General features: G+C 38.8%; 1 pseudogene; it reads left to right on the forward strand.

Moving 5' to 3' along the window:
- Positions 1 to 222: 222 nt before the first annotated feature.
- The window catches only part of LOC137152986 (dynein beta chain, ciliary-like), a 201,167-nt pseudogene continuing 177,738 nt past the window's right edge, over positions 223 to 23,651 (forward strand).

Consider the following 23,651-nt stretch of genomic DNA (forward strand, 5'->3'; position numbering starts at 1 on the left):
CCCAAGCAATCATGTTCAGTTTATTGAAGCAGCAAACTGTCAACCTGATTGTTTTTGCTGGCAGCTGGCACGTCGGGTTATCCACTTGCCACTGGGCTAACTTCTTGCGTTCTTGCAGTGCCTTACGGTTTGGCTTCCAGCCCACCTCTTCTTAATTTAAATTAAATCACTGGCTTCACTCACTCTTCAATTTTATTTGCTGTTGAGCAAGATGTGGATCAGATGGATACCCTGGAAGAAATCATGAGCAGAGTGCAATCGGTCACTGTTAATGTTCAGGAGAATCAAAGCCACTTTAACAAATACTGCTACTTATGGATGGATGATAAATCTGAATTTATGAAGCGGTTCTTGTTCTATGGCAGTTTTCTTAATACCGAGGAGCTGGAATTGTATGCAGAATATGAGCTTCAGAAATGTTTGCCCAAGTTAGCACACTTTGAAGAACAAGTATTTTAGTTTTTGCAGTTTGTTGCATTTCTTTTTCTCATGCCTATAGAACAGCTGTGAAACCATTATATTATTTTGTAGATTCAATTAAAAATGAACAATGTTAATTATATTTTTTCTTTAAGATCAATATTTATGATTTACTGTACAAGGAAGTTAGTGACTTTGAAAATCAGAAGACTTTCAATGGCTGGTTCCAGGTTAATATTAAGACTTTTGAAATATCTTATTAAAAATGGAGTTGGATGTTTAAGGAATGTCTACTCACCCATGGAACTCAACAGGTAAGCTACTCTGAATTTTCTTCAGTGGTTTTGTTGGAAATATGATCCTTTGGCCAAAGAATGGAGAGGGAGACTGGACGCAAAAGCACAGGAGTGACCCCAGCTCTGTCGTAGACTCGGTATGTGACCTGAAGCAAGATACATAACTTCTATGTGCTAGAGTTTCCTCGTGTGTAAAATGTAGATAATGATATTTACCTAGTTCACAGAAATGTTGAGGCTTAATTCATCATTGTTATAAAGCTCTTTGAGATCTTCAGATGAAAGGTGCAATATAAGTGAAACCTTTCTTTCTTTCTTTCTTATTCTAATAGAGTTTTAACTTGCCTCAAGTAATAAGGATTTCTAATGCTTCTGCCACGTGCTTATTATGCATTTCTGGCTAAATTAATACTTAAGAGGCAAAGCCATGCTGGTGGAGGGGGGTTCACCACCTGAGCAGCAGTGGCTGGAGGCATGCTGGCTAGGCACAACAACAATAAATAATAATAAAGGCATAATGAATACTTTGAGTAACATAGAGAAAAGTAGTAAGAGGTGACCCAGGCTACACTTTTAAAAGGTGTAATTTACTTTCTCCCCAGCTCAATCATCCTTTACAGGAAATGGACCTTGGTGTCACACATCCCCTATCTAGACCCCGTTCTCGGTCATTTGCCACAGTTGGCAGTGCTAGGTGGACAAAGGGGCTAGCATCCCTTCTACACTGGAATATTTAGAGCCAGACCCTGTCACCTGAGTAGATGCACTGGGAGGAGGAGAAGAAAGGTGAGGCAGGGCCAGCTGGTACCACATCCTATCCATTCAGAGAGTTGCTGTTGTGCATGTGAAATGCAGTTCTCATTTTGTAAAAACTTAACACAATGCTTCTACATTTGATTTGATTGCATTTACTTGTTCATTAATATAATTGATGTGTGTGGCTTGCCTTAAGTTTTCACACGCTCCATGTTAATTAACTGTTGACACTTCCCCACATTATATATCATTAGTGTTACTGAGCTAGAGAAATTCATTCATGAAACTCAAAAAGGTTTAGCTAAAACAGTGAAAGGAGGAGACTACGCTGTTCTGATTGGAAACAATAGGGCATCTGATGGCTATCCAGGGTTGGCAATCCACATATAATATTTTCAAACCTTTAAAATCAACTGCTGAGCTGTTCAGAACCTATGGGTAGCAGCTACTGAAACAGCTATACAGAATCGGAGGTAAGGACTCCGTGTAACATACACAACACTTTTTTTCATGCTTATACAAAACTTTTGGCTATTTTCTATTGTTTTAGTCTAATTTTGAGAGAGATTAACATTGGATCTGTATTTTTAAAAATAAAATAATGGATCATGGGTCAAAATCTGCAGTTCTTTGTCACACTGTGGGCAAACCTCCCACTGATTTTCAAGGATTTGTGGGGTGGGGGCAGGGCTTCACCCTAGTGAGGACTTCTAGGATTTTGCTCTATGTTCTTAAAGTCATTTTAACAGTGAACTGCTTTTCCAATACAGTGTTCTCGGTGTACTCCAAGGAGAAAGTTAAAATGGAAAGGTCTGTGGGTGGGTAGGTTAACTACGAGAGGGAGGGAGAGAGAGAGAGGGGGGGGTGTACTTATTTAAGGGTGCTTTGCCTGTATTATTAACACCTTAAGTTACAGAAACCGAAAGGATTTTGAAAATGTAATGTATTTTCCACCATTTGTGTTTTGTTTCCCTTATGCAGTTCACTGTTCTGGGATAATTGAACTAGACTAGACGGTTCATGAATACATAGATTTAAAGGCTAGAAAGAGACCATTAGATCATCTAGTCTGACCTCTAGTATATCATAGGCCATAGACTTTCACCCCATTATCCCTATATTGAGCCCATTCATTTTCAAATTATAGCTCTCATGCAGTCAGACTGTGGTGTTGTGCTGGCATTTCCAGGAGATTTTTTACACTAAAAAGTGTTTGAAATGCTTTTTCGGAAAAGCTTCTGTAAAATTATGAAAAAATATTTCATTAACATTAGATTTTTGCACTCTCCCACACCCTAATATTGGCGTCTAAACTTCTGAACAGTTTCCCTTAATGTTGTATGCAGCAAAGCTGCATAATCTGAATTCTGTTGCTAAACAGAACTCTATAAACCTGTCCAGTGGCTATCTTCATCAGTATGCTATAGTAGTTTAATGTGTTATAGGACCAGATGCTAAATGGAGCACATATTTTAGGTGATAAGTTTCATCTGCATCAAGAAATGAGACAGGTCCTTACTCCCTGGCAAAGGCTATGCATATTATAGGTCCCTGAGTAAGGGAGAAGAGGTTCTGTGGGCCACTGCAGCTCTACAGGTTGGATGGGTGTGGGGTGAGTAGAGTCAAGACTCTATCCCCCTGCCACAATGCATCAGCAAGCATAGCTAAGCCTCACGAAAGGGGAAATAGGGAGCAAAGGGGGAACCAGGAGTCCCAATCTGATCAGCTCCTGCGTCAGCACAACTACATGGTGCCTCTTACACAGGGCAGATTGTAAAATGATGATCTTGGCCTGAGTGGCCATGCTGTGAATGGGGTGGGAGGAAGGAATTCTTTCCCCCGTGACTCCCTCAATCATTAAGGGCAGCGGAGCTACTTTCAAATAACTTCAGGCTACAGTACTGACACAGTAGCCCTGGTAACTGGAAAAGGGAAAGAGAAGTGTCCAGCTTTTTATGATTTTTGTCCCACGTTTTCTGATTAGCTCTAATAATTACTCCAAGTAATGTACAGATATTATTACATGTGACAATAGCGTACTCAGTATAAAGTCATATTGTACATGTGCTGAAAAGTTTTAAAGTTCAGTATCTTCATTGTTATGTTATGTCAAAATAGCAAAGGCAGTTATTTCAAACTGAGCGCACTTGTGGCATTTATGTGAAATCTTGAAGAATTTTTGAGTTGCACAAATGTAGAGAAGCACTTGAAAAACTAAATTTCCATTTTTGTGTTTATATTTAGGTTTCATTTAAACCTTGATAAATAGTGGAAATGTTTTAAAAAATATTCCAAGGCTCAGAAGTTAATTTCATCTCAAAGTTAAGTTTTATGAGTAAAACACACAGAACCCAATTTTCAAAGGGGTTTCAATTCTGCCTCAGTCTTTGCAAGGAGAAGTTTTCTGTGCATAACTGTTTGTACTATTGGATTAGGCCCTGATCTTGCAAAGACTAAGCTTTGCAAGGTCGGGGCATTACTTGTTTGTATATGCAAATTGAATAATTTGGTTCCTAATTATCTCATTTGCATGAACAAAAACCTCTTTGCACACGCAAATGCAGAAACCATGCACAAATGGTCTGGTTTTGTGTGTGCAAATGAAAGGCCACTCACTATTTGAAAAGATGGGCCATATTCTTTTATACAGGGGTTTGTTAAGAAAGTGGTGGTGGGCCAAAAGTTATATCCGTGTGAATGCCATGATTATAATATTAGATTGGGTGTTTTACAAGTTAGAATATTCTCTGTGAAACGGGAACTTTGCCTTCATCCTCATTTTTCAAAAGACCAAAGCTCTGTGTATGAAACAGAGAGGTTCTCCTCTCCCCCTTCCCCCCCATGCGCACAATTTTCAGGAAATTTATAGATCTGTGCTGGGTATGAAACTGAGGGACCTTTCAAACTGATTGCTTTACTTTTCAATTCTAATCTTTCAGGCAGTCTAAATGCTTGTTGGAAAACATGGTTTTACTATGGAAATGTGTTCTTTTAACGTGCAATTTATAGACAGATTTCTTTGTGTCCTTATTTATGGATGTATTGTCAATAGATTGCTTGTATTTATTAAACTTGTGGCTCAAATAAATGTCAAATCTTGCATCAAATAAGATTCAGAAGCCTGTTTTTCAGCAATAGGACTCTGGAGAGGCAATATGTTCTAGTTATAATAAAGAGCTGTGTTTACCAAGGTAGTATGGGGTTCAAGCCAAGGTTATTCTCAAAAGCTTTGGGCTACAAAAAAAAAAAAAAAGAAGCTATTTGCTTTTGTGTAGCTGCCTTTAACCTGCAGGGATTACCATATGTTATGAAACATCTCTCTTCCTTGGGTACATTTAAGTTTATCTATGTTCAGTATTATTTCAGCTGCATCTGTTTGCTGACACCTGTTGTCAGCAACAGGTATTTTCTGTAGATGAGGTTTAGGGATCTGTGGAACTCAGGCAAGTTATGTATCCTCTTTAGGCTATAAATAAAATGGGGAACAAGCAAATCCTTGCAGAAACACAGTTGAGTTTCTGAAAGCACTTACCATTTGGTGTAGTGTTTACTACCGGGAAATTCATGGGAAGTACAATTACATCCAATACCAAGTGGTTGTAGGTTTGAGCCCTAAATTATATAAACCAAATAAGTAAAAATCTATTAGTCTGTAAAACCAATCTGATCCATAGTGCATTGCATAGTTGGAGTGTTTGGTACTGTTGAAGTTTATTTTCAAAGTTAAAATACATAAACATGTTGTACCTTGAAAATCCAGAATATTGTAAATAAACTTTATTTTTTGCCGTAATTACCTTTTGGAAATTACCGTGAGCCCATGTTTGGTACTACATATGGAGGTGAAGAGTGAATGATCCAAAGTCAACTAGAAAAAAGAAATGGGGCAGGGGATTGTGTGTGTGTGTTTCTGTCAGGGGAGGGTTGTTTGAGGTACAAACTGCCAAACAATATCTATTTGTAATGTTGTTAGGAATTGCCTCAAAAGTGGAAGAACCTTGAAAAGATTGCCTTCCCTGTAAAGCATGAAGTGGCACCTCTGCAGTCCAATGAAGTGTCTGTTATCAGGAGAAAATGTGTACTTTTTTGAGGTGAGATCAGTTCTGTGCTTTGAACCGAATGATTTTTCGTTTTTTGTTCTGATAACAAGCTGGTGGTAAGCTTCACTGAACTGAGAAATTGTAAACTCTTAGAAAAAGCTGTCTAAAGATAACAATTCAATGTTTCTTGGTAATGTATTCTGGATGAATTTGATAATTTAAAGCCCACTTCACCAAAATGGGAGTGTCGCTTGCGTCCTCTTTATCTTCAATTATGTCTAATCTGTTTCTAATTCAAACGTGATGCTGCTGTTGTCAGATCAAATATAGATTTTAAATGTTTTATGCTTCTCCACTGGGAATGTTTTAAATGTATGCTGGCTGTCTGTCAGGGCTGTACAGGCTGAATCTAATAAAATTTTAGGTAAATTTAAAGGAAATAAAAGTGTACTTAAAAATGAAATGATTCATGGTTCATGAGATGGAACATATTTAATGAATGGCAGCTAAGGAAAAGTTATGGGATAGTCTCTATGGATCACCTACTTAACCTCTAAGGTGCCCTACTCCAATAAATATATTGTATCTTTCAGGTTAAACAGCATGAGTTTAGAAACAGATTTAAAAATGAAGTCTGATTTTAGTTTGATGCAATGGATGCTTACAAGCATATGGAGAAGATAAAAATATCTATTGTTTTTATAAGTTATGATACTTCCATCACTGTAAATAGTCTGGAAAACATAGTCGCAGCCTGCAGTCAGTGTGCAGCATACATCAACATTTATTGATGTACATAGCCCATTCTTTCAAGCATCCAAGTGCTTTACAGCATAACAATAAATAATATGACACAGAAATAGGCATATCATTTTAAAATAGATCTTTAAACGAAGGGATTCACCCAAGTATGTCTGACCAGGAAGGTCCATCCCCAAGTCCTGCGTGAGAAATATTGTCTTGATAAATATTGTCTTGAAGAAGATTCTCAAATCTTTTTCTGAACTTGACAGTCAGTAAATTAAGGTGATATGAGTTTCTTCCTCAAAGTATCATGGGCTGTAGATTTGGATCACTGAGAGGGGGAGTCTAGCTTCATTTTTTTTAAATGTTGCTGGTGAAGTATGTTCCTGATTTTTTAAAATAGATTTTTAATTGCAAGGCTGGTTGTGATATAAAGCTTAAAAGTTCATGTCTGTTACCATATCAGCGTCCCCCCCCCCCTCCAATTGGTTTGTTGCTCTACGGTTGCTTGAGAGTGTTGGTCTAAAATTGATTAATTTTTTTATTGTGATGGGGAGGGGAAGCATTTATTTAACACCCCCTTTCTAAGCCCCTGGGGCCAAATTCTGGTTCAGAGTAGGCAAAAAGCATGTTTTTGCCTATGATGGGACAGAGTGCCAGACTGTGACTGGCCCTTGCAGGGAAACTGGGAGTTGGGAGGGGTAATACCACTTATATATTCAGTGCAAGGGTCAGTCATCATTGCCATCTCTGTACGTGAGGGGAATAACTCTATCTGTAAAAGTAGCCCCTGGAATTGGTGGGTACTTACTTAGGTGCGTGACAGGATATAACACTTTGTGTCTGTGACTTATGTCATATGGCTGGGATCTGGAAATAAATATCAATCTCTTCCTGACACTCTTGAGCATTACACCTTTGTTAGACTCTCTGTACATCTCTAGAGGTGTGTCTCTTGCCAAAGGGCTGAGGAAGTGGTGAGTGCCTATCCCCTTCTCCCCTCCCCTCTCATGTTTGTGCAGAGCAGGCCCAGTACAGTGGGGAAGCCATCTACACTCTACTATTAGAGTTTCTCCCACTGGGAGGCACTGAGTATATTGGAAGAATGACTCCTTTTCCTGACGAAACACCAGAGTGTGGTCTGAGTTCTGATTCTCCTTTTTACTCTGGGATGAGGTGTAGGTCATTTTCTCATCCCCACCAGTTCATGTGTCTTCATGACATCTGCTCATGACATGGAAGGGTAGATAGATGGAGCGGAATTTTGAGCAAACCAATCTAGAATCTCTTAAAAAGTATATTCAAAGTTTTAGTCCATTGTTGGCAAGGTGTTCTAAAATTACATCTTTACAGACCCCTAAAGACATTGCTAAACTGGAGGTTGAGATGAAAAAGCTTCAGGAAACTTGCAGACCTTTTCTGGCATGCTTACTTCAAATATAAACAGCTGAAACAATGCCATGCTGATGTCCCCAACAGAACAGTAGAATGACATGGTGGTTTTTGTACAGGTAAGGCCTCATCTCTGCAGTTGTGTTCATAACGGGAAATATAGGTGCTAATCTTAATTCTTATTTCCTGCTTCACATAACAAAAGAAGAGAGAAAGCTTCATGATATGAGTTGTAGTTCCATTGAGTTGGAATTAAGGGCCCTTTAGACAATTTTCTTAAGAATTAAAAACAAGCTCATAAAAATTAATCCCACTCTATTTATATTTAATACCGTGTGACCACTGTATTTATTTTTAGCCTGTTTTTCTCATTTGAATAATGGTATATTTTTGAATGACAATGCTAAATTTATTTATGAACATGCAAGCAAAAATTATTAAAAACAGAGGAAAAAAGCTAAGAAAAAACAGATGCTGGGGAAACAAATCTATATGTTGTTTGATGATGATCTGTCTCTAATGATTGTATTATTTTCAAGTCTTTTTTTGTATATGACATTTAGAAAAACTGGAATTCTATACTTCAGTGATAAACATTTCAGGAAGGAATTAAAAGAAGTTTTTCTTTCCTTCTGTCTTTGCTTCACACGTGTGCATATCTGTACTGTGTATGAATATGTATGTACATAATAGTTAAATGAAGGAATTTATTGTTAATAAGGGGATTTGCCTTTAGGGCAAAGCTCTCACATACTCGTGTACAATTATCACCTTGTTTGGGCTTGCTATGGTGAGATGCAGGCAGAGCGGTGTGAGGAAATTTTTTGCAGAGACTGACTTCAGTTTCCAGCATCACTCCTTAACTTTCATGAACGCTCAAAGATTCTAACTCCTATGTCTACAATTTTTTAAAAACTGCTCCTGCCAGGACAGAAATAGTAATATAATGAGGGAGATTCAAGTTCTGTTTGTCACACTGTCTGGAGAGGCTCCGAGAGTGCAGGCCAACCTCAGGGCAGACTGTCCAGAAACAGAGCACAAACCCAAAACTGGCTGTGTTCTCTATAATTAGATTTCACCAACCCAGTAACAAGTGTGAACTCCTAAATCACTATAACAACCTTAACATGGAGTCACAGACAGTCCCCTTGGGCAAACCAATCTATCTTGCCACCCAGGCAAGATGGTCTCTGTGATAGATGGTTCCTTACACCACAAATCACAACAATATTCAGGTTACTACCAGTAAAGGAGCAGTCACCCCAGATTAACTGTACTTCAGGTCTCAAACCAAAGACAACGCTTGTATCCAATAATATAATAAACCATCCAAAGATTTATTAGTTGGGAAAAATAAATTAGTTATTTACAAGGTTAAAGCAGATAAACATACACACTCAAATAAGTTACAGCCTTACATTTCAAAAGACAGTGGAAACTTCTACAATAAGCAAACTCTGTATGTCCATTAGGACTAACCCAAGCTAAACATCTGGGGACCCCTTGCTTATGCTTAGAAATCTTCGCCCCTCAGACTTCAAGCAGCTTAGGATAACAATTTATCCTTAAGCATTTTTATTCCCTTTTCCCAGCATTCAAGTTGCGATGGGACGAAAGCTTGTGCATGTACCCTCTTCAGGGGCACAAGGGAAGCAATCAACAAATTTGTCCACAATGGCTTGTATGTCGTCTGTAGACCTATTTTTGTTGGGGAGGAGATAACACATTTTGTGGCAACCTAGTTTTTCACACATGAAAATGCTTCTCTCCTGACTGTGGGAGATTTACAGACTTAGCGAACGTTTTTATAGTTACAGAGCAAATATTTAAACATTACCTTACAACATGGGATACAGATGTTGTAAGTAGGATTAAAACATGCAGCATCCTACAAGCATTCCATACAGTCTAAACACATTCTTATAACTTTACTATCTATTTTAACAATGCTAACAGGCGGGTAAGCCAGACTGGTTTCCAGCTATGTATTTGTCAGTGTTCAGTCAGGCATGGGGCCTTGGCATGAGCTGGCACCAGGTCTGCCAGAATCACACTGTTCCTTTCTGCTCCTCTATCTATTCTTTCTGATAGGAGTGGGAATGCTGAATAAGAAAAAAGACTGCCTCACATAGAAGCAGCTACCAATCCAGTAGTCTGATTCTTCAGCCACAGGATACAACTAACTCCCTTTTTAATTCAGTGGGAATTACGACAATCCTGTGATTGGAGAATAGGGCCCAGATGACCATATAGTGTTGTGATAGTTGTCAGACAGAAAAGAGCCATAATGATGAGCTTCATTGAGCTGGTTTGGGTTACCCTGGCCCTAGCCCTCCAAAGGTTGGGCTCCATCTAGTCCTAGTTAGCTTTAAGATTAGTTGCAGCAAGGGGCTCTCCCCTAAACTATATCAGCCTTAACCATAGAAGAGCTGCTGCTTTGCTGTATGTCCCATGCAAGGGCCAGGAAAGTAACTCAAAGGAGTGCAGCGATATGCCTGGAGTGCACATTTCATTCAATGAGAGAGGTTAGAGCAGGTCATAGCCCTGCATCTGCCAGGGAAGCAAGCCTGTGGCATACGCTGCATCATCTGAAAGGACTATGCAACTTGTGCAATTCCTCTGTACAGAAGGGGGAGTGGCAGGAGTCCTACTCCTTCCTTGAACTCCCCGTGGAATGGTACACACCTATTCCAGGCTCTGCTGATCTAACCTGAAATAATGAAACAGTTTAGAGATGGATCCAAATCAGATCTTGGCTCTTTACACTCCCAGACTATGGGACAGTTCTATTTCAGATCTGAACTCTCTGGCTTGGGGCTCTTCCTGCTACAATCCACATTACAGCTTCTCTTCTTATCAATAAAGCTAGGTATGCACACCTGGCTGGATTCTGCAGAGATTAAAAACCTCTGCAATCCCACTAACTTCCAGGGCTAACTTTTTGAAGGGACTCTATGGCTGTGTCATTACTAAGTAAAACATCTGTTTTTAACTTGTTAGCTAAGTTGAGGTAAAATTCTAGTGGAAACAAGGCAGTTTGTGGTTTTCACATGTTAGCAGGTAGTGTTAAAGACTTAGTTTCCCCCATAGTCTTTAGCTCCACCTACTAACTCATGTGAAAACTACAATTTGCCTTGTCATTACTAGGATTTTGCCTTGAGATAGTTAACTCACATTAGCTAAGTTGAGTTAAGAACAAACCTTTTTCCTAGTTGTTGAGTCTAAATGTGCTTGCAGAGTTATTGAAAACTACCACTTTTATACTGATGATAGAATCTAACATCTGCTTGCACCCCATATGCACACACAACTAGGGTTTTGTGAATGTATAATTTAAATGTAAACTCATTTATATGCCCTAGTGATAATGAGCAAAATTTTGCCCATGCAAAGTTGTGCATGTGCAAATTCTACAACCTAAAATAAGTGGTTTTGTAAGTAAAATCCAAGAAATGAAATAACATAAATGAAACCTGAAGAAATTTTTTTCTATAATCTTTGACATAAAATAACATTTGTTGTTTCCATCATAAATAGTCTTTCAAGATGTAATGCTCTCTGACATCTTGATTCAGTGTCAAGCAAAATGATAGTTTTGCACTGTTTTCTACCTGGAGACAAACATGCATTTTGGCCTGTCTAATTTTTCCTCCTCTTTGGAACACCAGGTTTGCTGTTCTGGAGCAGATCATAGGTCCCACTTCAGTGTTCTGTGTCCAGCAATTAGGCCTACAGCTGGTGCTTCATAGAAAGACAAAAATAAAGGCACTTACCCACCTGCATAATATACCAAGAGTAAAATTGGTTTCATGAATGGGAAAAAAGCAAGAATGTATTCAAAGCCAGTTAAACTCCTGTTTCCCTAATCATTTTTTCCCTTTGTGTCTTGCCGTATTCAAATAGGTCTTAAAAACTAATTTCTGCAGAATTGCCTATGAAAATTAGTTTAATTAAAAGAAATCCTTTGGTCTACCAAGACATATGTATGCTTAAACAGAGTAACCATGTGTTCATAGTTCTGTAATCTGTTACCTTCTTTCCACTCCTCCTTACTGGCTTATGTTATAGCTTAATTTGTCTGTCATGTTTATCGGTTAGTTTGGAGAGCAAATCCTTCAGAGCAGGGACCCCTCTACTCAGTGTTTTCTGTGACGTACTAGTACTCTTCTGGGCACTATAAAATAATCCTAGAATAGAATGTTTGGCTACCATAATAGTTTTCCAGCAAAAGTTATAGAACATTTTGGCTGTAATCAAACTTTACATATTTGCATAGAAAATATTCCAAAATCAGTTAATTGAATAGGCCTAGTCTTCAGAATGTCCCCCATCTCCCATTATCTTTATGCATTACTGACCTCTATAGGCATTTTAGGGGAAACATATAGTGTGAAAAGGGATGAAGGTTGGTACAGAAAGTATTATTCCTTGTTCAGGCAAGCAATGTGTACCTGAATGTGCTCCATGTCTTGTGCCATTTTCAGCAGTGCGGTTAGGCTGTTCTTCATATGAGGATTTTGCTTTCTCCAGGATTATCTGCAGTTTGTGCCGCTTACTCATTATATCATTAAACCAAGGTGCATTGATAAATGGGGCACTTATGCTCTCCACTGGATCCGATAGGAGCAGGCTTCAGTATTGTTACAGTGCCACCAACTTAGTGACCCAATAAGACCACACAAAACATTGAGCTGCTGGATTTTTCCAAGTGGAGGATTTTCAAGTTGGAAACAATAGTTTTAATTGAACAAATTAGTCCATTAAGACATTACTATCACTAAGAATACTTACTCTTTTGAATGGCACTTTTCATCTATAGATCTCAAAACAGTTTACAAAGGAAGGTATCATTATCCCCATATTACAGATGGGGAGGCACAGAGGGAGGTGTCTTGCTCCAGGTCACCCAGTAGGCCAATGGGAAGGTTTGGGTGGAAATTATTAGACAGGGTTAGGTCTAGTGGATGTGTGATTAGCACTCTGTGTTGTCACATGAAAGAATCAAGTTTGATTCCTAGGTGTGTAGTCTCACTTTTTGAGTTGACAGGAACTGGGAATATTATGGAGGCATTGGAATAGCTAGTAAGTATGGAGGACTTGGCTATATAGCAGACTCTGGACATACTGTATACCAGGTGTATAAAGCAACATGAAACAATTAAGCTGGTGAACATTTTTTCTAAGGCAATATATTGTATGGCAAGTTAGCGATTTCAAGTGGATGAGTTAAAGTACTGTCCAAATACAAGATTTTAAAAACACTGATACAGATATCTTCTACGATTCTTAGGGTTGGAAGGGACCTCAGGAGGTCATCTAGTCCAACCCCCTGCTCAAAGCAGGACTAACCTCAGCTAAATCACCCCAGCCAGGGCTTTGTCAAGCTGCAGCTTAAAAACCTCTAAGGATGGAGATTCCACCACTTCCCTAGGTAACCCATTCCAGTGCTTCACCACCCTCCTAGGGAAAAACTTTTTCCTAATATCCAACCTAGACCTCCCCCACTGCAACTTGAGACCATTGCTCCTTGTTCTGTCATCTACTACCATTGAGAACAGCCTAGCTCCATCCTCTCTGGAACCCCCTTTCAGGTAGTTAAAGGCTGCTATCAAATCCCCCCTCATTCTTTTCTTTTGCAGACTAAACAAGTCTAGTTCCCTTAGCTTCTCCGCATAAGTCTTGTGCTCCAACCCCCTAATCATTTTTGTTGCCCTCCGCTGGACTCCCTCCAACTTGTCCACATCCTTTTTGTAGTGCGGGGCTCAAAATTGGACACACTACTCCAAATATGGCCTCACCAATGCCGAATAGAGGGGAATGATCACTTCCCTTGAACTGCTGGCAATGCTCCTGCTAATGCAGCCCAATATGCTATTAGCCTTCTTGGCAACCAGGGCACACTGCTGACTCATATCCAGCTTCTTATCTACTGTAACCCCCACGTCCTTTTCTGCAGAACTGCTGCCTAGCTCATCGGTCCCCAGTCTGAAGGATGAAGAAGGAACTTGAAAATATGCAGTTCAGGTTTTAGTCAAATATTGTGGACCTTTTGATTTTATTCTGAACTAGTCTAAGAAGCAATTATAGATGATTCTATCTGCGAGCTGTACAATATTATAAGTGAAGAGTTCAGACTTGGTTTAATTTACCTTGCAAAATAAGCACTACTAGTTCATTATTGTAACCTTGGTTCGGATGAAAATGCGGTAGTGGTGTCTGCATTAGTGGTATCTGCATGAATAAGCTGCAAAGACATTGAGAAGAAAAAGCCTCGTACAGTACTGTATGCTCTTATGGTGTCATACTGCCTACCTGATTTTGTGCCTTTTTGGTATTTGATAGTGAGTGATAACATTATTGCAGTGGTATTCACAGACATTGCTAGAGCTCAAGGCATGTCATTTTCTCCATTCTGAACCACTGTACATAGTACTGAATAGTGCCCTGGCTGTAATGTGTTGTGCAGGTTGTCAGGGAGAAAGAAAATTCTTTTGACCAATTTCTTGAAAACAAATGTCATCGTTTTGAAGCTAGAGAAGTTTAAAAACCAAATGCATGTTGTTATGGATTCAGACAGATAATGTTTCCTGCTGGGGCTGGGTTTCTTAGTGTCTTTTGTAGTAGTTAGGCTCTGTCTTGTTTTCCACCATGTCCTGTAGCTTGCATTCTTGTAGTCGGACTGATGAAGCTTTGAAACTCAGGCATGTCAGAGCAGAGCCGTGTAGATCCTGGTGTAGTGTACTGCTAAGTCACTGACGTGGTTCCCAACTTTGTGTTTATCCTGGGTTAGGAGAGACTGTAGCAGTGGCCCTGAGGAACTTCTTTTCCTCTGGCATTACACCTTCAGCAATCAAGCCCATACACAATCCCCTGGATATCCAGCAATGGACAAAACTGATTCCAGTTCCCATCAACACTGCTTCTTAATTAGGTAGCGTTGTGGTTGTTGAGTAACATTAAACGGTCCCTTTCCTGGTTCCCACCTCCTGATGGAAAAGCATTCTATAGGTGTAGGGAGCAAGAGATCCTCCTGACCTTTGGGGATGGGCAAACCAAACTGGTTTATGTAAATATAAGCTGATCTGAACCTCAACCCTTTCTCTAAACTGAGCCCAAGCCTTTTTAAAAGTCTTGGTTTTCAAAGACATTTTGATTGTTTTTTATAGCATTTACATATAATCATAACGCTATTGCAGTTCTGATAGCAAAAAGTCAGAATTGCAGCCTCAATATATCCAAGCTGTTAAAATTCATTGGTTTGGGTTTGTGTGGATTTGTACCACTTGAATTTTACTTCAAGTTTTGAATTCAAATACATTCTTAATTGTAAGCAAAATTCAGCCCAAACCTCTGACTTTCAGATAGAATCTCCAATGCAAACCACCAACTTACAGGTGGGTTTCATCCAAAACCAGAAATCTGTTAAGACTCACTTAAAACTTGGCCCAGGTTTGCCAGAAGAAAATATGGATCCAGACAGTAACCCTGGATTGGAACACACTGATTGGGTCCTGTTGGGAGGATGCAACAAGGTCACCTTCAGAAGATTTTTAGATTAACATCTGAACTTGTGCATTCTTATATGACCCAAAACGCTGAACATTTTGCTGCTTGCCCTTTATGAGCCATCATTAGGCCCGTGATGATTGTTGTTATAAAACCAAAAAATAGTAGAGCCCCCGCTGGCCTGGAAATTGACATAGCTCAGTGGAGCTGGTTTGCAGCAGAAGGGTACATGGCTCTTAATGTGCAAGTGCTAAGCTGTGATGTTGATAAAGAATGTTTCTGAAGAAACCATCATAGTCAATCATGTCAAGAATCCACACAAGGAGTGCTTAAGTAGGCCTTGATAAAATGGAGAGCATCAGCTCTAAGCCTGGAATCGTTATGGTCTATTGTGTTAATCATCTGCATTCTAAGAAATAAAAATTCCTATGCCATGACAAAACAGATACAGATTCAGAGCCATTATGGCCTATTATGTCAATAAAACATTTGTTTGAGTCCCTAAGTATTTATTTGCATTATCCTGTAGATTGCAGTGGACCCTGAGGAGCTGTTACACTTTCTTGTGTGGTTTGAATCTTAAAAAGTCCTTTTGGTACACATTGACAGGTAGAATTTCTATGGCATTGCCTGTCTACACAGGGGAAATTGACTGGCATGCGTATTCCAGAATAACAATTCCACTATGCCTAGCATAATTTAGCTATTCCAGAATAACTCCCCTGTGTGGATTTTATTCTGGAATAATTACCCACTTCCAAAGCAGAGTCATTATGCTGGAATAAAGTCACTTTATTTCTAAATAGCGTCCACACAGGGAGTTATTTCTGCTCTTCTATAGCTATAGAAGAACATTTATTCTGAAATAGCTATGATGGTCAATTTCACTGTGTAGACAAGCCCTTAGATGCTTCCAGCAAGAGCTTTCTTTTTTGTCTTAGTATTGTTAAATTAGAAAATCAATGAAAGTACCAAAACCCTACATTCAATTAGATTGTTTAATCTTAAACAAGGAAATCAGAGCTGAGAGAACATTCTTATATACCTCTATTTGTGGCTCCTCCACACTGAGTGATACAATAGTATCATATAGAATGTGCTGCAGCAAGTAGGCACAGTGTAGTGTGATAAGAATATTAACACTTGATCTTCAGCTATGTAGATGTGTCAAACTTTTACCTTATTTTTTTTTTAAAAAGCTTTAAGGCTATTGGGCCAAATTCAGCTTCAATATAAATGGGAATAACTTCTGTGACTGCCATGGACTTATGCTTGTTTACATCCATGTTGAATTTTGGTTCCTTCTTTTCTGAAATTTAGGCAGTGTTCTCTTTCGCTAACATACAGAATCAAGAATACAAATCCTCAGATTAAATTTCAGCACAATTAGATTTCAAATTTTTAAAACTGTTTGTTGCATTTGTTAATTATATGTATTTATCCATAAACCTGCTGATGAGTAGGAAACCCTGCTTTCATATTCTGCTACCAAAATCTCTGTTTATAGCCAGTTGTGTGTTGTGGTGCTGTTTGTTTGTTTTTATACTTTAGTTTTTACAAGAGTATTAAATACTGGATGAAAACTCCATGGAAACAAATACATGTTGAGCAAATGGAGAGGTACCTCAGAAGATTTGCAAAGGTGATCATTTCCTCAATTATTATATTGCGTTACTACTTGAAATAATCTCTCACATTCTGAGGGCCCTATATTGTGCCTGTAGCTAGCTGAACAGAGGTCCTTAAAATGGAGATTTTTGAAAACACTTTAGAAATTCAGGAGTATGAGTCCCACTGACTTTCCATGAGACTTGTGATTCTAAAACCTTTAGGTGCTTTTGAAAATCTCCTCTGACACCCATATTTTGCACAGATTGCCAGGAGAAGTACATGGCTAGTAAACAACACAGACATCATAAAAGACAAGCCCAAGATACACATGCTAGCACCACAAGATCAAAGCAGAGCAACCTTGCAAAATTCTGTATGCCAACTCCCTGGGGCACATTTGAGGCGGGAATAAAATATAATTAGTTTTTTCATTATACTGGTAACTGCAAATAAATAGAATGTGTCAGTGAAAGGCACCTAAAATTACAAGAGACTGTCTATTAGTTCTTAAGATTTCAGTAATTTTTATTTAGTTGATGTTTTCCTAGATATGATGCAGCTAACAAATGTAGTAATTAGTCGCCATAAATTAGAGCCAGAATAAGGGGCCAGAATAAAAGTGCTGAGCACTTATGAATATCTGCCCTTTATTTAGGTGTATAATTGGGAATTGGAGGCCTTTTGAAAATCTAAGCCCAATTGTGGGCACTGAGCTCTTGAAAATCTGTCCCAGATTTATTTTGAAAATTTGACCCATAGTGTATGAAGCCTTCAGAGTCTAATAATGTTCACATTTCTTATTTTCCTCTTTGTGATTATATTCTATGTAGGAAATGAAGACTCTTGATAAAGAACTCCAGACCTGGGATGTTTGGAAGGGTTTAGAATCAATTGTTCCTTAAGAGCTATGAATGAACTTCAGAACCCTGCAGTGAGGAAAAGGCACTGGCAACAATTTATGAATGCAACTGAGGTATATATTCTGGTATTGTAAACTGAAAGGAACATTGACTAAGCTAGAGACTTTTTAGGTATAAGTGTATCTGAGGTGCAAATATACCTGGTTTCTTCATCTTTCCTCGGTAAGGGATGTCATGAAAGAACACACCACATTAGGGGACCTGTTAGCTCTTCAGCTGCACAGAGTGGAAGAAGAAGTAAAAATATTGTGGATGAAGCAGTGAAAGAAATGACAATAGAGAACTTAGATGTACTCAGTGTGGCACAATAATTCATTTATGAAAAGGTAGATGACAAACCGAATCTCTCTGTTTCATAGGTTCTCATGGGGGTTAACCCGAGCTGGTGTGTCATGGACTTTTCGTATGAATAACATCATAGCACAGGCACTCCTTTGCTGAAATCTGATGAGAACATCGGAGAGACATTACAAGACAACCAGGTGATGGTTTGGTTTTGTATTATTGTCCAGGATTTTCAAGAATTATTGAATGTTATTTTTGAGATTGGATTGTCACCCTAGTATTACAGAGATTGGAGATAGTGAAGTGATGTTACTCTTGAATAATCAATTGTACACAAGGACATGATGTAAGTTTGAAACATCTTGCCCTATTTTGAAACAATATACAGTATCATATGCTAAATCAGTGGTTCTCAGCCAGGGGTACATGTACCCCTGGAGGTAAGTAGCGGTCTTCCAGGGGGTAAATCAACTCATCTAGATATGTGCCTACTTTTACAACAGTAGAAAAAGCACTAGCAAAGTCAGTACAAACTAAAATTTCATACAGACAGTGACATGTTAAGTACAATATTGATATTCCAATTGATTTATTTTATAATTATATGGTAGTAATGAGAAAGTAAGCCATTTTTCAGTAATAGTGTACTGTGACACTTGTCTTTTTATTTTTGATTTTGTAAGCAAGTAGTTTTAAAGTGAGGTGAAACTTGAGGGTACGCAAGACAAATCAGACTCCTGAAAGGGGTACAACAGTCTGGAAAGGTTGAGAGCCCCTGTGCTAAATCCAGTGTACTTAAACCATTTTGGTTTCACATAAGTAATATAGGATGTATCAACTGCCCATTGAATGCAACGGCAGTCTTTCCATTGATTTCAGTGGCTTTGGATCACGCCAATAATAAATAAAATATGCGTTCTGCTAGAATCTGGGTGTTCTCACATCCCCTTGATTTCACTGATATTCAGCACCTCACAGGAGAGGCTCAATGCTTCACGGGATCAAGCTCCAAGAATGGATGTTATTAATGTGTTTGTAATCAGCAAAGGGTTTCTTGAGACGATCTGGAACTGGATCAAAGCCTTTCAGTAACAGAGAAACTGCTTGATGCCTTTATACCCATTCACTATTTTTAGATCAGAATTTTTCTGAAAAAATTATATGAATGAAAAGAAACTTTGAGAATGCAAGTGACATAAGAATGGCCAGGCAGGGTCAGACTAATGGTCCATCTAGCTCAATATCCTGTCTTCCAACAGTGGCCAGTGTCAAATGCTTCAGATGGAATGAACAAAACAGGGCAGTTATCACATGTTCCATCCCCTGTCATCCAGTCCCAGCTTCTGACAGTCAGGGTTTAGGAACACCCACACAGTGGCTTTGTGTCCCTGACCATCTTGGCTAATATCCACTGATGGATTTATCCTCCATGAACTTAGCTAATTCTTTTTCAAACCCAGTTATGCTTTTGGCCTTCATAACATCACCTGGCAATGAGTTCCACAGGGTGACTGTGTGTTATGTGAAGAAATACTTCCTTATGTTAGATTTAAACCTTCTGCCTATTAGTTTCATGTGGTGTTTCTTGGTTCTTGTTTTATGTGAAGGGGTACATAACACTTCTATATTCAATTTTTCCACACCATTCATGATTTTATTGACCTCTATGATATCCCTCCATAGTCGTCTCATTTCTAAACTGAGCAGTTCCAGTCTTTTTAATTTCTCCTCATATGGAAGCTGTTCCATACCCCAATCATTTTTGTTGCCCTTTGTACTTTTTCCAATTCCAATATATCTTTTTTTGAGGTGGAGTGACTGAAACTCCATGCAGTATTCAAAACATGGACATACCATGAATTTATATAGTGGCATTGATTGCAATGTGAGTTGTCTAATCACTGTCCTATAGGCCTAGCATAGCTTCATTTGCTTGCTTGGCTATTCTGAGCCCTGTAGCATGACATCTTCCAGTTGGCAGAGATGAACAGGACTAATGAGTGACCTTGCAGATGTCTCAGTTTCTGCATACCACGGCACATAACAAGATAAAATACACAACAGGTATGCTTGCAGCTGTACATAGATAATGGTGATGGGAACAACAAGTTATCCTTGAACATCTGGGGGTACACTTTCATTGCCAAGGGGCATATTTTTACACAGCCTTTCCTATCGCCAGATGTTTTGATGACCCCAATTATGGTGAGGATGGAATGTGTTTAAGGATGAAAACCCAATGTAGGTAATTAGCATATATGATAATGAATAGAGAGGTAATTAGGTGAAAGCTGTTTATGGAAGGGTATAAGAAGTCACTATTTAGACAAAGGGGCGCACTCCATCAACACCTGACTCAGTGGAAGGTGCTGCCGGTTGGACCAGAGGCCACTGACTCCCTGGCGGGGCCCTTAAAGAAAGCCGTTCCTGTATACAGCCTTCTGAGTAACTGCTTAGTTCTCCAGGCTTAGTGAGTATGATATATTGTAGTTAATTTTAGGCTTTGTATTCACCTAGTATATCTATAGAAAACCTTGCACATTAAACCTTATTGATCTGCAAATTGGGTGTACCGTGTCTCACTGGTATTCACACTGATCACTAAGCATCCAGTATCAACAATGATATTTTCTGTCTTATTTTCTATCCCTTTTCTAATGGTTTCTAGCATTCGGTCAGCTTTTTTGACTGCTGCTGCACATTGAACAGATGTTTTCAGAGAACTAACCACAATGACTCCAAGATCTCTTTCTTGAGTGATAATAGCTAATTTAGACCCCATCATTTTGTATGTATAGTTGGGATTATTTTTTCCAGTGTGCATTACTTTGCATTTATCAACATTGTATTTCATTTTTCATTTTGTTCCCCGGTCACCCAGTTTTGTGAGATCTCTTTGTAACTCTTCGCAGTCTGCTTTGGACCTAACTATCTTGAGTAATTTAGTATCATCTGCAAACTTTGCCATCTCCCTGTTCACTCTCTTTTCCAGATCATTTATGAATATGGTGAACAGCACAGGTCTCAGTACAGATCCTTGGTGGACACCTGCTATTTACCTGTTTCTATTTACCTTTGTTTTCTATGTTTTAACCAGTTACTGATCCATGTGAGGGCCTTCCCTCTTACTCCATGGCTGTTTACTTTGCTTAAGAGCCTTTAGTGTGCGACCTAGTCAAAGGTTTTCTGAAAGTCCAGGTATACTATATCAACTGGGTCACCCTTGTACACATGTTTGTTGACCCCCTCAGAGAATTTCTAATAGATTGGTGAGGCATGATTTCCTTTTACAAAAGCCATGTCGACTCTTCCCCAAACATATTGTGTTTATTTGTGTATGATATTTTTGTTCTTTGCTATAACTTCATCAAATTTGCCTGCTTCTGAAGTTAGGCTTACCAGCCTGTAACTGCCAGGATCCCCTCTGGAGCCTTTAAAAATAATCTGAGTTACATTAGCTATCCAGTCATCTGGTACAAAGGCTGATTTAAGCAATAGGTAACATACCAGAGTTAGTAGTTCTGCAAATTCATATTGTGTTTTTTCAGAACTCTTGAGTGAATACCATCTGGCCTGGTTGACTTATTAGTGTTTAATTTATCAGTTAGTTCCAAAACCTCCTCAACTGACACCTCAATCTGGGACAGCTCCTCAGATTTGTCACCTTAAAAGAATGGCTCATGTATGGGAATCTCCTTCACATCCTCTGAAGTGAAGATGGATGCAAAAAAATAAATTTAACTTCTTTGCGATGGTCCGGCTTACTTAAATACTACTTTAGCACCTTGATCATCCAGTGACTCACGCATTGTTTGTCAGGCTTCCTGTTTCTGATGTACTTAAAAGTGGGTTTTTTTCAGTTTTAATGTCTTTTGCTAGTTGCTCTTCAAATTCTTTCTTGGCTTGTCTTATTACAATTTTACACTTAGCTTACAAGAGTTTATGCTCCTTCCTATTATCCTCAGTAGGATTTGACTTCCAATTTTTAAAGGATGCCTTTTTGCTTCTAACTGCCTCTTCTATTCTGCTGTTCAGCCATTTTGGCATTTTTGGTCCTCTTACTGTGTTTTTTTTAATTTGTGGTATACCTTTAGTTTGAGCCTCTATTATGATGTTTTTAAATAGTTTCCAGGCACCTTCAAGGCATTTCACTCTTGTGACTGTTCCTTTTAATTTCCGTTTAACTAGTTTCCTCATTTTTGTGTAGATCCCCTTTTTGAAGTTAAATGCTATTGTTGTGGATTTCCTTATTCTTTTCCCCCATACAAGGATGTTAAATTTAATTACATTATGGTTGCTATTACTGAGCGGTTCAGCTATATTCGCATCTTGGACCAGATACTGTGCTCCACTTAGGACTAAATCTAGAATTGTGTCTCCCCTTGTGAGTTCCAGGATGAGCTTCTCCAAGAAGCAGTCATTAATGGTGTCTATAAAGTTTATCTCAGCCCTGAGGTGACATCTATTTGGTCAATATGGGGATAGTTGAAATCCCTCATTATTATTGAGTTTTCTGTTTTTTTAGCTTTTCTTAATCTCCCTGACCATTTCACAGTCACTGTCGTTATCCTGGTCAGGTGGTCGGTAATATATTCCTACTGTTATACTCCATATATTAGTATGGAACTTCTAGCCATAGAGATGGTACAGTCTGAGTCATTTAAGATTTTTACTGGATCATCCTTCCTCTGAAAACAAGTGCTGAATTTGAAATCATAGGCATTTTGGCTCTAAATGTTACATCATCAAATCAAGGAACAGAATTAAAGCGTGGCACCTTTTTGCACAATCAAAATAATTTGAATGTCAAATATTGAATATTTGTCAAGGAACTTCTCTTGAAAAAGCACAGAGCAAGAGTTTTTGTAAGAAATTAATCAGTGAATAATTTCAAAGCATGTCAATCTACCTGAGAAAAATGTGATCAATTTGAATATTATTCACAAAATTTGTTCTGCAGGAAAAGATTGATTTTTGGCTGAATTTTCTGTCAGGGAAATCAAACATTTCTTTTTGGGTCAACATGAATCTCTGCATCTGCCTAAGCCACCACAGTGCCTAATGGGAGTTGTTGTTTCTTCTGCTCCCCATTCTCCCCCATGGGCCCGGCTTTAATATATCTCCCATGATGCACTGTGCTCTCTTCCTGTGGTTGAATGTTTGTGATACATTGCGCGAGTTCCAGCCACAGAGACATAACAGTGACTCATGGGAGATGTAGGCTAGCCAGTGAGCAAGGCCCGTGAGAAAGAGTGGGGGCATGAGAGACCTGAAACTACAACTCACATGAGGCACTGCAGCAGGTCAGGCAGATGTGAAGATTAATGTCAACCTGAAACTTCCTCTGCAGCCTGGGACGCAGGTCACTTGCAGGTTTAAGCTAGTGTAAATGGTGAATTCTTGGTATCTTGAAGTCTTTAAACCATGATTTGAGGACCTCACTAACTCAGCCAGAGGTTAAGGGTCTATTTCAGGAGTGGGTGGGTGAGATTCTGTGGCCTGCAATGTCCAGGAGGTCAGACTAGATAATTACGATGCCCCCTTCTGACCTTAAAGTCTAAGACTTTTCCGACATTAAATTTTTTTGGAACTTTTTGTTCTGCCAAAAATTTTATTGATTTATCTTTTTGGGTCCCCTTTCAGGATGAAATTAAATGAAATATTAGAATTCCTTGTGAGAT

Source organism: Emydura macquarii, unplaced genomic scaffold, assembly GCF_026122565.2.
Source record: "Emydura macquarii macquarii isolate MOO-44397 ecotype Brisbane River unplaced genomic scaffold, CSIRO-AGI_Emac_v2 contig_1253, whole genome shotgun sequence".
NCBI classification, from domain to species: Eukaryota; Metazoa; Chordata; order Testudines; family Chelidae; genus Emydura; species Emydura macquarii.